The following is a 16,642-nucleotide window of genomic DNA, read 5'->3' as shown; positions in this document are numbered from 1 at the left end:
AGAGCATTGCAGTAATATAGTCAGGTATATACAAATGCATGTATTCATTTTTCAGTATCTTTAAATGTTATAAGAGATCACACTTTTGCAATGTTCCTTAGATGGAAGAAAGCAGTCTTGGTAAAATCATTAATATGTGATCTAAAATTAAGGTCAGAGTCAATAATAACACCTAAATTCTTAACCTCTGGTTTGATTCACTGCGCCAGATGATTAATTTTGGTTCTAAGAATCTCACTTTGTTTATTGCTGCCAGTAACTAACAATTCTGTTTTTTCCCTTGTTTAGTTTAAGGAAATTCATACTCATCCATTTTGTTATACTACAAAGGCACTGAATAAGAAGGTATAGAGCCTCTGGGTCATCAGGTGCAATGGTTAAATATTGCTGTCTGTCATCAGCATAGCTATGGTAAATTATATTGTATTTTGAAATAATCTGGCCTAACAGAAGCATGTAGAGTGAAAATAATAATGGTCCTAAAATTGATCCCTGCGGTACACCATATAGGATATCATGTATTTTTGATGCTCAACCGCCATAACTGACAAAGAATTTCCTTCTGGTTATATAAGATTTAAACCAGTCTAAGGCAGCACCTGAAAGCCCTACCCACTGGTAAGGCGGTTTATAAGAATTTAATGGTCTACAATATCAAATGGTGCATTCAAGTCTAGAAAAACAAGTACAGATATTTTATGTACATCTGCATTAATTCACAAATCATTTACTAATTTAACTAGAACAGTTTCAGTACTATGATTTGATCTAAAACTTGACAGATAGTTATCTAGAATATATATATGCACATTGTGAACAGTGGAAGACATTGCAGCACCCCAAACCCCGGCTCAAATAAAGTCCTGGCCTCAACAAAAGGCTTCTTCATAAAAATACTGTATATACAAGCTCAGCTCTCTTTTCCTCTGTTTGCCTTCTCTTTCATTGCTCTAGGCGAGCTTTGTCCTCTTCCACCCGACTCTAATTTGCATGGATGAGGTCGAACAGGTTCTTTAATCTTAATACTCCTGGTGTTAGACCATAGCCCATTGGAAGCACTTCCAGGTCACATGGACATCCCACAAAGAAGGGATCATGGATCCCTGCAGTACCCTCAGGAGTTTCCCACTGAACCCAACAAGTCTACCCCTTGGGACTACAGTTCCTAGCATACCTTCTGGGGAGCATGCAGCCCTGATTAGTTGTATCCCCTTTCACTCCATGACACTGGCCTCCTGGCTGGGTAATGTTCTCATTCAGTCTAGGAACCTTGACCCATTCTGCTCAGGATGCCTGCCCATGCACACTGTCCATCACTCTCTCTCTCTCTCTCACTCTGTATATATATATATAAAATATGGTGAATTTTTAAATAAAAAAAAATTATAGTAAAAGACACATTAATCCCCCTCAAAATACTCCACCTCACTTTGAACACATTTATCCCATCTTTCTTACCACTTTCTGAAGCAGTTCTGGAAGTTCTCTTTCCTGAGTGTCTTGCGTTGTCATGGCTGCCTCAATGTCCTGAATCAATTCAAAACCTTTACCTTTCATGTTCATTTTGACTTTAGGGAAGAGCCCAGAAGTCGCAAGGTGCCAGACCTGGTGAATAAGGTGGATGAGGACACACCGTAATGTTTTTATTTGACAGAAATTACTATACTAGAAGTAATATGGCACACAGCTTTGTCATGATGAAAGATGAAAATGTATGCCAATTTCTCAGGTTGTTTTCCACACACATTGTTTCTTAGATGGTGTAGTAAGCCCTTATAATATTCACCATAGTGTTCCTGGATACAAACTCAGCTTGCACATATCCATCAAGGTCAAAAAAACACAATCATCATCACTTTGATGTTGGATCTTGATTGATGTGTAGGACGTCAAGGCAGCCACAACAGCGCAACTAAAGACACTCACGAAAGTGGACGTCCAGAAGTGCATCAGAAAGTAGCAAGAAAGATGGGATAAGTGTGAGCATAGAGAGTATTTTGTGGGGGATTAATTGCAATGTGTCTTTTACTGTAATTTTTTTTGTTTTTCATTTAAACTTTCACGCATGCACATTAGAGGATTTCCTTATGGGCTCTGTCAAAGTAAGTAATGAGAGGGGGCGCTATCGTTAATAAGTTCCTCCTCTCTCCTCACAGCACAGAGAAACTGCCCAGTGAAGACACCTAATTCTGCCCCTTCCAGTTCCTCAACCATAAAAACTGTGCCTTCCTGGAAGGAGGCGTCATTTTTGGTATGAGTGACCGGCTGGACAGAGCTCCCGAACACAATCACCCTAATCCACAGCTAGAAACCAAGTTTTACTTTTGTTATTTGAAACCTGAAGACAAGAGCAATAACATCTAAGGAGCATTTTGTTTTGTTTGAATTTTCTGTTACTTAAACAGGATGACCTGGTTGGCACCCCAAATTTTCTTCAGCGAGCCTGTCATCCCTGCACTCAGTATACAGTATATAGTATATAAAATTAATTCATTCCTAAAACACATTTGCAGCAGAGCCCAGCAAGAATACACACAAGTGGTCAATCAATGAATCTTTATGAGATACCATTCTAAGTTCAATAAGAAGTAAAGTTAAATTGAAGATAGGAAGATAATGTAACACAAAGTGAACATCAGATTGGTCTGACAACATGTTTTTGTAGACTGAAATTAAAACGTCAGCCAACATAGTAATTAGACATATACATATACAGTGGAACCTCGTTTCACAAATGTCTCGGAACACGTACCAATCGGTTTACGACCAAAAAATTTGCCAAACTTTTGCATCTGTTCACGACCACAGACTCGGTATATGAACAAGCCAGTTTCCCTTTCGGTTTGTGCGTGCCGATGATTTCCGCACGTGTTCAGTCTCTCCCTGTGCATTCCCTGTGCAGCAAGAGAGAGAGACACACACGAGAGAGAGACGGCTGGACGCATAAGGCTTGTTTTTAAAGAGACAGATCCGAGAATTGTTTTAACCTTGTTGTATTTAATGAAGACTTTTTTCTAATGGATTTTAATCTCCACTTCTGTTTACAGTGATCGGTTCATAGTGTGCATTGTTGCAATGTTACTTTTCTTGGTGGTTTATTAAATTAAAGATTTTTCAAATGTTCATTTTTTCCCTGTACTTAAAACTCATTAAAAAAAGTGTTTTTAGCGAGCGGTTCGTAGCGCTATAGCGCGAACTCTTGCAGTGTTAGTTTTCTCTGTTGTTCAAGGTTTTCTCAGTTTTATTCAGTGTTATTCACATTATGTTTTTACATTTAGTTTACTATTACACTGTGAATTCTATGGTATAATTATATTTATGCTTAAAAATCTTAAAAAAAATATATTTACATACAGTTTGTACAGTCTGAAATGGAATAATTGTATTTACATACAATCCTATGGGGGAAATTACTTCGGTTCACGACCAAATCGATTTACGACCAGAGTTTTGGAATGGATTATGGTCGTGAACCGAGGTTCCACTGTAAATGAAAGATGTGTGTGTATGGAGCAGTCCGCTCTGCTCATGCTCAAGCACAGCCACTAGATTGCACATGCATTCACTTTTAAAATTTTTCAGTGCTTGCATGCACCTCACTTCTCACTACAAAAGACCTGTGTGCAGCAAACACAACCGCACAACAATGTTGTGCTAATGACACAGATGAAGAGACACAATGTTGAAATGAAGCAAATACTGCACATCAACAATGTGCAAGTGAAACACCTCAGCAATGGAGGGCAAGGCAAGGCTTGGAGTTTTCACTAAGAAATTGTCTAACTAGAGGTATTTTCTTGAGACAAAGATTAATAGGGCTCATATGCCAGTGATATGGCAAAGATATGGCATCACCAGTGTCTTCTTACGAAAGACAGTGGTGCAATAAGCACTGGTGGTTTCACATCCTCTGCCCAGGTAAATTCTTAAGGGTTAGCTGTTGCCTCTCCGTGTTCATGAATATAGTAAAACTGCTAGGGAGTCTTCGGGTTGACCACATACAGCTAGTATTGTGTAATTAGCATTACAGACAGAACCCTAACGTGGATATGAGCCTGCACTCAGTAAAACGTGCTATACAAAAATAAACTAAACTGATCGGAATATGAATATGAACTAGAGTTCAGGCACTTTAAGAGGTGCCACACTATCCATTTATTGAACTTTTGATAAAGAATGTAGGACAAATCAAACCAGTAAATGATAAGATGTCATAATGCAGTGAATTACCTCAGTTTACCAAAATGTCCTAAAATCAATTATTTTTAAAAAATACGCCTACAATATGCTGTTTTCATGGTCATATACAGTGCCTGAATTATATTAGAAAGGATATTCAAAATTCTTTCATATTGTTTATTTAATTAGAACATCATTTGCTACCTCTCACTCTGCTTGCATCTGCCTAATTGACCAGATCATCTACTACACTAAGTTATTTATTATTCTGGAATGGTGATTGAGAGTGTGATTAGATCATTACCCACCTAATTAAACACCTAAATTGCAGCATATTTGATTAATGATATGACCTAGATAGTGGTATGGCTATACCTCAGTTGAGATTTGAAGTGGAACCTGGATCAGTGTTTAGTTCTATCTCCAGATTTCCACCCACATTCCAAAAACATCCATTTCAGTCTAATATCATCCCTTAAATCGCTCAGTAGAGTGAGTGTGTGTTTGAATTAGTTTGCCCTAAGATGGACTGGCAACCTGTCTAATGTTGATTCTTCACTTGTTTGCTGCTGAGATAGGTATTGGCTTCACTGAGCTGGATAAACAGGTTAGGGAAGGGATGAATGAAGAGATGGATGGATGAGTTTTAGCTCTATCACTATCACATTTTATTGCAGAGATGTCTATTCTTGTAAGAAAAAACTAAGGTGAGTAAAGGATATTCAATTCGTTAAAGACCTAACAGCAGAAAGCAGTTCACTATTAGACCTATGTGTCCTGCAATACTGTGGACCTAGGAGCAGCAAGCTGGTGTGGAGTGTAGGAATTGAATGTGCCAGACCAACTACACCATTCCTTGTGCCAGTCATATCATTTTGTTACATCATGTAATTAAAATAAAGTTATTAATTGCAGCCTTTAAATTGTTTTAACTGTCATTTTAATTTTCCATTCAGTAATCATTAACAGTAAAATTATATCCTTTTTATTATACTATTCAATGGGAAATCACTCAGCACTGATCTGTTAAAAATGATAAGTTAGCTCAAGCTACTCTTAAAGAGACTAAGAAGAGTTTATGAATAATTCTGGGCAAACAGAAGTGTCACCATTAGAGGAGTCAAACTCTAGAAAGAGTTTTGTTGTGGGCTGTGGGATGATTCCAAAAAATACATGTTGATTTATTTTACTGGATCATCACTTGTTCAGTTACATGCCAAGAAAAGCTCCATTGTTAGCTGTTGGTTTTTTTCAGTTAGGTTTGCAGCAACCTAGAAAGCTGCTCAGTATGTACTGTAAATCCTGCAGTTGGGTGCACACACAACAAGTGATGTAATGGAGGGGAGGTGAAGGAAAGCTCCAACTCAGCCCTGTTTTTACATTTCAATCATATTGAAAGTAGTCAGCTTGAACAGACGGTAGCCATCGGAAATGTATTGTTCAAATAACAAATAAAGAAATAAAAGAATAAAGAAAATGGTGTTTGATAGATGTTGCAAAGTTAGTCATCTTGAGAAAGCATGTGTTAAACAAGACCATATACTACTTTGTCATTTAAGAAATGTAAATACTTCTCAATTCATTTTACATCCTTTGCTGTTGTAGTTTAGATTTTTGTGATTTTTTTTTTTTTTGGACGCTGAACACATATCTGTAAATGTGACCTGGATAAGGGTAAATGGCATCCATTTTGAAACAAGACTGCTTAGTGATAATTATTACAAGAGAGCAGACTGAAAGCAAACATCCAGTCAGAAGAATATGCCATGTATCTCTAGAATTTAACTGAATATGCATATGCCATAAAGGGCACTAATAATTCTTATTATGGTGATGCTCTGGTTAACAGTGCTGCCCCATTGTGGGTTCAATGCTGCTCCAGTCACCATATGTGTGGCACTTGGGCATTCTCTCTGGATATGTTCTGTGGTACTTCAGTTCTATTTGTATATCCCGAAGATGTGAAGGTTACATTGTGTCTGAATTTACATGTTGTGTGACTTTACCCTGTAGAAGACTGGGCACCTGTATGAACCCAGTCTGCATTTGCAGTAGCCTTTATCAGACATGTAAGTGACCAGACTGGACATCATTCTATTACTGAACCCATTTAATCCAATTCAAGCATCTGCAACAAGGTAGGGACTAGTCAAGGATTGGGCATCACTTGAAAAGGTGAAGAAAGACCTAAAAATGTAAAAATCAGAAGATGGCCACAAAAAGACAGAGGATGCAAAATTGGGAAGCTGCTAAAGTCGATGTTACATTACATGGCTTCTAGTCATGGGGTATGTCAGACATGGGGTATGACATTGTGTATGTCACTCTGTGACATAGGGTGTGTCATTGTGCAAGAGTGTAGTTGCTGATCTTGTCGCCAGACCATGTCAGTTTAGATGACTGAAAATAGCCGGGTATATAAAATTAATCGACCTTCAAGCACAGTTGCTTGAAAGAGCTGGTGCTGTACGAAGGGTTAACAATGGCAGTGAGTATGGCTGCAGTCTCGGCCCTTTTTATTCTTTTTTCCATTCTGTTGTGGTACATAAAACACAAGACATCTGACAGACAAGCATCTTTTGTGTTTGTGAGGTCCAAAACACATACATTCCTTATTCCTCATTTTATGAATTGTACTTCCTGATGAGCATTCATTGGTTGTCAGCTCTTATGCACAGAGAGCCTGCCCCTGTGAATAAAGACAAAAACAAAACTCTTTGAATTTATAGGAGCGGGTTGCAGACTAGTTAGAGTTGACGTTGCCGGGCAGGTCACATTACAGTAATGGCTTCTCGAAGTGCTGCTTAGTGACTGCGACTCCCTTAAATTATCTAAATGAAAGCTACAACTGTAAATAACTGAAAAAGGGGTGTAGTGCGACATGGCCAGAAGAGGAGATCATCATATCTGGGTGAGCTGTCATTAGTGATATTCCAATTCACATTAGCTGGCTATCATGGCTCTCAAGGAATGGTCGTTACTTTCAAAGCCATGATTTCATCTTGCACCTACCTTTGAATGCACTGCTCTCATTTTGTGTTTAGTTCTTGCATTGATTTTTTTTAATTGCCACTCCATGATAATGCAAAATGTAAAGGTCAAAGAAATCTTAGCAATTTAAATTGATGCTGATATTCTATAATTTATTGCAATGCCTCACTAATACAAATGGTCAGATGACAGCTGGTGACCTTCACTTCAGGCTGTGCTGGGAGCCTCGTTCTGGCCGGTGGATCTTCAGCACTATTGCCAATGTCCCCAAAGTGTGTGTGGCCAGCTGCAGGACTCACAGCTGGTGAGGGGCTTTGAAGAAGCCTCTCCTGTCTGCCCAAATGTGTGGCACTGAGTCAATTTAGTGCCATCGCAGCTGGCTAATCTCAGCGCCCTGTTCAGAAACTCGCTTATTGTCTTCAGTAAATGAGTCTCTGGGGAAGCCAGAGAAATTCACAGTATTTTTCGATCTAAAAGGCTGAATGGCTAAAGATGCTGACAGACAGGCAATATCTGAAAAATAATTTGCAATAAATATTTCTGAAAGACAATTGAACGCTGCTGATCTTTTTCTTTTGAGGCATAACAAAATGTGAAATACCATAAAAAGGAAATTGATCAAGTTGGTTGGCTTAAAAACAAAAGATGAAGGTTTAATATTAAAATAAAACCACTGTGACTCTGAAACTTACTCCTGAGATTTGTCAGACCCTAATGTATTTTTTTCCTCATATTGTATTTTTATAATATGTTTCAAATAGCAGCAAAAAGGATTGAACTGCTGCAGCACAGTGCTTGAGTTCTGGTTAAATTCCCAGCTGTGTTTCCTTCTGTGTGGAGTCAGCTTGATCTCCTAGCATTCTTATATTATTATTATCATTTTTTTTTTTTTGTTTTTGGTGTTTTGGTTTTCTCTCACGGTCTAAAGCAATGCAATTAAACTGACTTGAAAAAAAATGAAATTCTTCCAATATGAGTGAGTATGAAGATGTGTTTCAACAAATTTATGCTGAGGAAGTAATCCTCAACCTTTGATTCTATAACAGTTTCAAGAAATAGATTGGTAAATTTTAAAAAAATGTGAAAGAGTTTTCAAGTGTTTTTAATAAAAAAACACTATGGCCCTGAACGTGCAGTGTCTAAATTAAGCCTGAAATTCCCAAATTCTGATATATTTAATTGCTATACTTAAGCTAGTTGTGCATACTATATTTACCTGGGAGCCTTTGGACCCCTGTCTGCAGAGTTTGAATAGGCTTGCACCAGTAATCCAATCTCCTCACACAGTCAGAGGAACTATCCTTAAGACAAATAAAAATTGAAGAATATTTAAATAAATAAAATGGTCACCAATTAACTGTTAAGTAATAGTTTGCTCTCAGATTCTATTTTAATTAGTATTCTTTACTTCACCATCATCTTTCGCTTATAGTGATGAACGAATCAATCTGTGAAAAATTAGCTTCACAGCAAAACACAATATTTCACTTTGAAAAGAATGTGCAAAATAAATTGTGTTTCACTTCTAGTGAAATTCATGCCATTCACATAAGACCAAAGGTGTTTACTTGTTGCCTGGAAGTGTTTTCCTTCATTAATTCCACATTTGCCTGCCTGTTACTTTGTATTTAAATAAAGATTTCTACCAACAAAATCACCAGAAATGTGCATATCCTCAACTACGATAAGGTAACAGCAAGGATGGGAGAGTTTGGCAGCAGTGCCTTTCCATGGAGTGAGTCTTCTGGTGAAGAAAACAGATTAATGTACTCAATAGTGTTTTTTTGGCATCTTAAATTGTGAAAAATATGAAGTACAGTATGTCACAATTTTAAAAAGTACATTGCATTTCTCCTCTGTGATATGAACGAGGGGCAAAATTAGAAATGATTTGACTGGAGTTGTACAGACTACATGAGAGAGATTTGGAAGTGTTAACAAGACTTTAGGGAGCACTATTTCTTGTTTCCTTCCAAAACAAAAACTCTTAAAACCCCCAAAAAACTCTTTACTATGTTATGTATTTTGCAATTACTAAATCACCTGTGAAATGGATTTTAGTGCAGTTTTGTGGTACTGTCCACTCGTAAAATAATGGGTCTTTAATGGCACATTATGGTTCTTTACTGGGTTGTGTGGTTCCTCATAAAACTATTGCTATTGCTATAAAACTATTGAAGTTACCTTCATTGTGCTTTAAAAAGTTTCCTAATATGTGGAAAAAGCTGAAATCTTTAATGTACAGTAGACTACCAGGCAGGCCACTAACAAATTAACAAAACCTGGACTTAGCCTGTGTGGTTGTGTGCAGTGAGACTTCTTTAAAAATCAGGACCCACTGCTATTTCAAAATCTGTTACCATCAATCCATGGTTATGTACTGTATGGAGCCTGTTATGGGTCAAAAACAAAGGTTCTTTCTAGAACCTTCATCTGGTTGAGTCTTTTAGGAAGCAAAAATGGTTTACGTATGTCATCACTCTGAAGAACCACACTGCACTGACGCCTTTATTTTTAAGAGTGTATGTTAATTGAAACTCATCACTAGTTGCTTACTGATGTTTCCAGCTTCATCCTGTAGAGTAATGGCAGCTTAGACGCTATGCTATTTCCAGGTGAATGCTTCATGTTATACAACAGGTGAAGTCATGGCGCCCATCTTATTTAAGATGTACATAAAGAGATCTTCTGAACATTTATTGGTAAAACAAAAATTTGCCAGAAAGAAAAAAATAGTTTTCTCAAGCAATGTAATTTAGGAAATAGTCAGTTCTCATTTTGGCCTGTCTAGCACTGTTTGCGTTTTGTCAGTGTAATTAACTCCATGCCTATCTAATTTTGACTTTGCCACTTATCTTTGGCAGATGTCTGACATCATGTGGATTTTGAGTATTATTCAAAGATCCAAATGAACACAATTAATATATTAGTATTCAGAAAAAGTTGTAATAAGAAATTTTACAATACACAGACTCCATCCATCTGCGACTGATCCCACTTATTTGAGTTCAAACTTGATGAAGTTCTGGTAGAAGTTTTCACAAGGCAGGAACAGGTCCTGGACAAACCACCCATCTAGGCTAAATTGAATGAGTGGGTTAAGAAAATGTATGTACGTATGTAGGCACACATTTGGGTTGTAGGTGGGATACTGGAATGCATTGCAAAACTTGGGAGAACGTGCAAGCGACATGCAAATAATGACTGGCCAAGGATTTGAACCCAGAGAAGCTCTGAGTCAGCAGCAGTAACCCCATAACCACTTAAAATTATTAATAAAATATGTTGAAGAAATATCCCTGACAAAAGACAACACTATTTTGTGATATATGGCCGGCCATTTGTCGCAGCCAATACCCCCAGGCTGTCAGATGGTGCCCTTCCTACAGCATGGAGGTGCCCCGAATTCCAGCAGGGCATCATGGACTTTGGAGTTTTCCTGTACAGCCCTGCTGGATAACATTGGGGATACCAGGGGACGCTGCAGGGAGGCCCAGAGAATTGTATTTTCCCTACAACCCGGAAGTACGTCCCAGTCACATGGACAGAGGAAATGATGTGCTTCCGAGTTGAAGAAGAGGAGTTTTTACATGACCCGGGTCATGGACTATAAAGGACACAGGGAAATCCCAGACGGACGAGCTGAGTCGGGTGGCAGGGTGACAATGCGTCTGGGTGTGGAGGATTGATTATTGATTTATTATTATAGTGATTTATATGAGTATTGTGGAGTGGAGGGTGCTTTCTGCACATTATTATTGTAATAAAACCAATTATTGGACTTTTATCTGGTGTCTGGCATCTGGTCTGAGGGTTCAAGGAGATGACAGCGCTCCCTATCTGTCACAATTTATAAGATACATACAGGAAAAAATGAAGTAACCAACCAAAATCAAATTAGATGACAACAATCAATCATTAATTCATTTGCCTCGCAGTTAGAAGACCCGGGTTCACTTCCCGGGTCCTCCCTGCATGGAGTTTGCATGTTCTCCCCGTATCTGTGTGGGTTTCCTCTGGGTGCTCCAGTTTCCTCTCACAGTCCAAAGACTTACAGGTTAGGTGCATTGGCGATCCAAAATTGTCCCTAGTGTGTGCATGGTGTGTGGGTGTGTGTGTGCCCTGCAGAGGCCTGGTGCCCTGCCTGGGATTTGTTCCTGCCTTGCGCCCTGTGTTGGCTGAGATTGGCTCCAGCAGACCCCCGTGACCCTGTGTTAGGATATAGCGGGTTGGATAATGACTGACTGACTAGTAACACATTTTATTTATATAGCACCTTTCCCATACTCAAAGCACTTACACTATAATAGAAACACAAAAAAATATAAAATTGTAATAATTTGCCTTGTGCAGTTGTCCCTTTCAGAATCTGGCTAGACCAGGGTGGGCAGGAATTGTAACTTAAAGCCACCCTGTACATTCTGCATCTTATATAAATTATTACATGACTGGTTATGTTTTAGTATTATGTTGAGTGTTTACGTTGTATTTCTTTTATCCTTGCTGTATTTGTAATTATTGTTTAGCCTGCTGAGGTCTTAAACAAAAGTGTACTTAGTAAGAATGAACAGATTGAGCTGATAAAGAACCATCGGGTAAAAAGAGTTCAGTAAAACCTTTTTTGAACTTTGTGCTATGAAGAAAAACACGGTTATTTGTCTGTAATTCATTGCTTTTTTTATTTTTTTAGATCACCCCCTACTTTTCAAAGGGCACATAAAAGGCCATCAGGTGTAACTGCACAACATTGTCCTCTTGAAAATTCTCATGACCTTCAGGGCTTCTCTCGGCTTTCCATGTTTCCTCCACAGCCCAGCTAATCCAGAGATCTGAAAGATAAAGTTTGGTCTGCGTGAAGCCCTGTTAGTGGGAATTGAGTTCCCTATTAAGCGTGGATGTTATTTCAAACCAGCCAAGGCACTGAACCTTTCATTCAAGAAGGAGGCAAGTAGAAAGGATCAGCGGATCAAATAGTCAAATAGGTGCATTCAACAGTTTTTACAGGGGGCTAATTAGTTCTGCCGGCTTTCAGCTCCTACATTCCTGCCACTGTAACTATTTGCATTCCTCCTCTTGCTTGCACTTTGCATTTGTCTCCCATGGTAGCACACTACTCCCACAGATCTTCTTACTCCACACTCATGATCTGATAAGCAGTTCAAAAATGCAGAACAGGAAAGGGACCGCGAGGGGCACGTGCACTGTTTACAAGAGGGCAATGCCCACCAGGGATGTAATCTCATAGTTTAAAAGAAGCAGATAGACTCAGGGGAACCCTGTTACCACTTATAACAACATAAGATAGATATTCCTTTTAAATGTAGAGTTCTTTTTGGGTCTATACATCACTTATATAATAATGAATATCCAATTGTCTCTATAATTTCAACATGCACACCACTACAGTGAGAAAAAGGAATTGATGACTAAAATTCCAATTTTCGCATCTATGAAGTGTCCTTCAGGCTTTTGATATGCAAACACAACACAGTAAGAGCGTCACACACCTAGGCATTTAAGTTTAGGCTCGTAATTAAGGTATTATAAAGTAAGGCCATTTAACAATGGAAGAGAAACAAACATAAAGTGCAGGTGATTCAGATGTTAATAAACCTCTAGACTCCCACGTTCCTTGGGAAATCACAAAGTCAAGGGTAAGAGCCATTTCTCAGTTCAGATTGTAATTAAAGTTGTAGCACCAGAGAACACAAAGTTAAAACAAACATGTAAGAGCAAAGTAGTGTACCCAGAGGAGGAACAAAAAAATCATCTTTTGGATTCTTATACATATTAATATGAAACACTTAAATCATCACTGGTGCACTTTAATGAAGATCACCTGTCTGTAATTGAGAGGTTTCAATCGATCGCAGTTTAAATGCTTCTGTTTGTGGAAGGTCAGGCTTGTGGTGAGTCAGTACGGTGGGCTAACCTACACAATGAAGACAAAAGAACACTCCAAGCCACTCTGTCAAAAAGAAATTGAAAAGCACAAGTCAGGGGATGGATACAAGAAACTGGGTATCCAGGTCAGTGAATATCCCTTGGAGTCCAGCTAAATTATTCATTAAGAAATTGAAAGAGTTTGGCACAGCTGGAAATCTGCATAAATCAGGCTGTCCACAAAACTGGAGCAATCATGCAAGAAGATTAGTGAAGAAGGCCATCAAGAGATCCATGAGAAGTTCAGATTGGTGAGACTGTGCATACAATAACTGGTGCTTCACCAGAGATTGGCAAAGAGAAAGCCATTGTTTAAAAAAACACATGTGACAGCTTGGTGAGAGTTTGACAGAATGCACATGGGATACTCTGAAGTCAGGAGGAAGAAAGTTTCATTTCTCAATCCAATGAAGAATTTCTTGATGGATTGCTTCACTTACAATACCCATGGAGCCTGACAGAGCTGGAGGACTTTTGCAAAGAAAAATCGAAAAGAATTGCAGTGTCCACATGTGCAAAACTGTTAGAGAAAGAGAGAGACCTGTGCATACCAACTCAAGTCTGTCATGGCCGCCAAGGAGGCCTTGGCTAATTACTGACTGAATACTTATGCATTCAATTCTTTTGTGTTTTATATTTGCAAATAATCTTGACCACTCTGTAGAGATCTGTGTTCACTTTAACATTAAAAAAGTCTTTTTCTGATGTTTTTCTGTTGTCATAAAAGTAAAAATTAAATTAATGCTTGTTCTGTTTATGGGGTAATGATGGGAGAGCTGAAGGATATAGGCACATCTCTGGACCGTGCTAAGCTACTGAAGCTGAGTTCACCAGCTTCTATTGCTATGTTTGATTTGTGTGTTTGAATTATGAGTGATGAGCAGATGTCACATTGGAAGGTAATGTGGAGTGTCACACACATGCGCATGGGAGGCAGCTGAAGGGTTCACAAAGGGATAATTCTATGCCAGACCGGGGGGTGGCAGAGTGCACTGAGCCTTCTTCTTTTTCATCGGTGGACCAGCCACGGGAAATTTCACCTGGTCTCGATGATGTCACTTCCAGGTTCCGGGCCAGATGATGTCACTTCCCCTACCCAGCTTTAAAACCATCATGTTTGCCTGTCTGTACTGTTCTGTGTTAGACTTGTACCATTTTTGAACCACAAACTTTCATTTTGGCAGCCTATCTCAAGTATATGTGTGGCTGCCCCCAAACCTTTCTCTGTGTCATGTAGAATCCTTTCACAGAGGGCAAATGTAAATCAGGGCTAATAATTTTATGCATTCCAGCATTAACCTGTCCACAGATATAAAAAGAACCTTAGAGTTTAAAGTGCCTTTCATGGACACTTTTACAACACAAAACACCTCCCCATATATCCCTCCACACATTTCCAAGTTATTTTACCATACAGTGTAGCCAAACTGACGATTGAGTCAACATACCAGGTGTATAATACAATAACTATTACTACTATTTGGCTCTAAACCTTAATATCTTACTGATCAGCAGTGCTTACTGATAAGGGCTGTCAGTAGGCTCATTTCCATGTATTAGGTAAAAGTCACTGTCTCTTATGTTTGTCTCAAGGATCATATAAAAAATTTAGGAAAACAAATGACTTCAGACAATAAAAATTTTGTATAGTGCCTTTAAAGAGGAGGAGTATCTCAAGCAGTACAATCTAATGTGATGTGTTCTTACAGTATAAGTGGACGTCAGTCAAGTGAAGTGACTTACCCAGTGTTATCTGGAGCTTCTCAACTCTTATACATGATCTTCAAAAATGAAAACATCTCCTTGAAAAAGAAACAAACCTAGTTTTGTTATTAGAAAGGTCAAGGAAATTTTCAAAATATGTAATGTTTTACTAGTTCTAGTGGAGAGTTCGATCTACCTTACAAGGAGAAATTACTGAATCATGGAGAATTTTGATACAACCATTATTGTTACATGTCTCAAATTAACAGTTATATTAATATTGAAATTTCTAAATTATTTTAGTTTAGACTGGTCACAGTCTTGCAAATAGACAAGCACGGTACATATTTTTGATAAGAAAACATAGTTTAGGGTGAGCTGTTGCAGTTGCTAATTCAGTTCCTACCAATTAGATCATTAGAGCATTAGAACATTAGAGCAGTCTAGATGAGAACAGGCCATTCAGCCCAACAAAGCTTGGCAGTCCAATCCACTTATTTCTTCCAAAAAAACATCAAGTCAGGTTTTGAAAGTCCCTATAGTTTTACTGTCTACCACACTACTTGGTAGCTTATTCCAAGTGTCTATCGTTCTTTGTGTAAGGAAAAACTTCCTAATGTTTGTGTGAAATTTACCCTTAACAAGTTTCCAACTGTGTCCCCGTGTTCTTGATGAACTCAATTTAAAATACAAGTCTTGATCCACTGTACTAATTCCCTTCATAATTTTAAATACTTCAATCATGTCACTTCTTAATCTTCTTTTGCTTAAACGGTATAGGCAAAGCTCTTTTAATCTTTCCTCATAATTCAACCCCTGTAGCCCTGGATTCAGCCAAGTTGCTCTTCTCTGGACCTTTTCTAGTGCTGCTATGTCTTTTTTGTAGCCTGGAGACCAAAACTGCACACAGTACTCAAGACGAGGCCTCACTAGTGCTTTATAAAGGTTGAGCAGAACCTCCTTGGACTTGTACTCCACACATCGTGCTATATAACCTAACATTCTGTTAGCCTTCTTAATGGCTTCTGAACACTGTTGGGAAGTCGATAGCATAGAGTCCACTATGACTCCTAAATCCTTCTCATAAAGTGTACTCTTTTTTCCCATAGCCCATTATGTATTTAAGACTCACAATTTTACTTCCTAGGTGTAATACTTTACATTTACTGACATTAAATTTCATCTGCCACAAATCTGCCCAAGCCTGTATGCTATCCAAGTCCTTCTGTAATGATATAACTGATTCCAAATTATCTGCTGATCCACCTATCTTGGCATCATCTGCAAACTTAACCAGCTTGTTACTTATATTCCTATCTAAATTGTTTATATATATATTAAAAATAGCAGAGGCCCTAGCACTGACCCCTGTGGAACATCACTCTTAACATCGGTGAATTCTGATGAGGTGTCTCATACCATTACCCTTTGCTTCCTGTGTCTGAGTCAATTCTGCACCCATCTACAAACATTACCCTGAACTCCCTCTTCTTTTAGTTTGATGCCCAACCTCTCACGTGACACCATATCAAATGTGTGGCACCATATCAAAAGATGTCATGTTCTCCAAGTGTAAAATTATGTAAACAGTTCTACTATATATTTATGATTGCATGGCACAGTGGCACAGTGAGAAGCACTCAAAATTCTTTAAACCCAGCCTGGGCACTGATTGTGTGGAGCCTGTGGATTTTCCACATGTCTGCATGGCTTTTATTTGTGGTATGCTGGTTTTCCCTCCACATCCCAAAGATCTGCATTTTAGCTAATCTCGCAATATGTAAGAGTAGGGATGTGTGGATATGTGTGCTCTGAGATGGACTGG

This window comes from Polypterus senegalus, chromosome 6 (assembly GCF_016835505.1).
Source record: "Polypterus senegalus isolate Bchr_013 chromosome 6, ASM1683550v1, whole genome shotgun sequence".
Taxonomy (NCBI): Eukaryota; Metazoa; Chordata; class Cladistia; order Polypteriformes; family Polypteridae; genus Polypterus; species Polypterus senegalus.
This window is presented reverse-complemented; position numbering follows the sequence as displayed.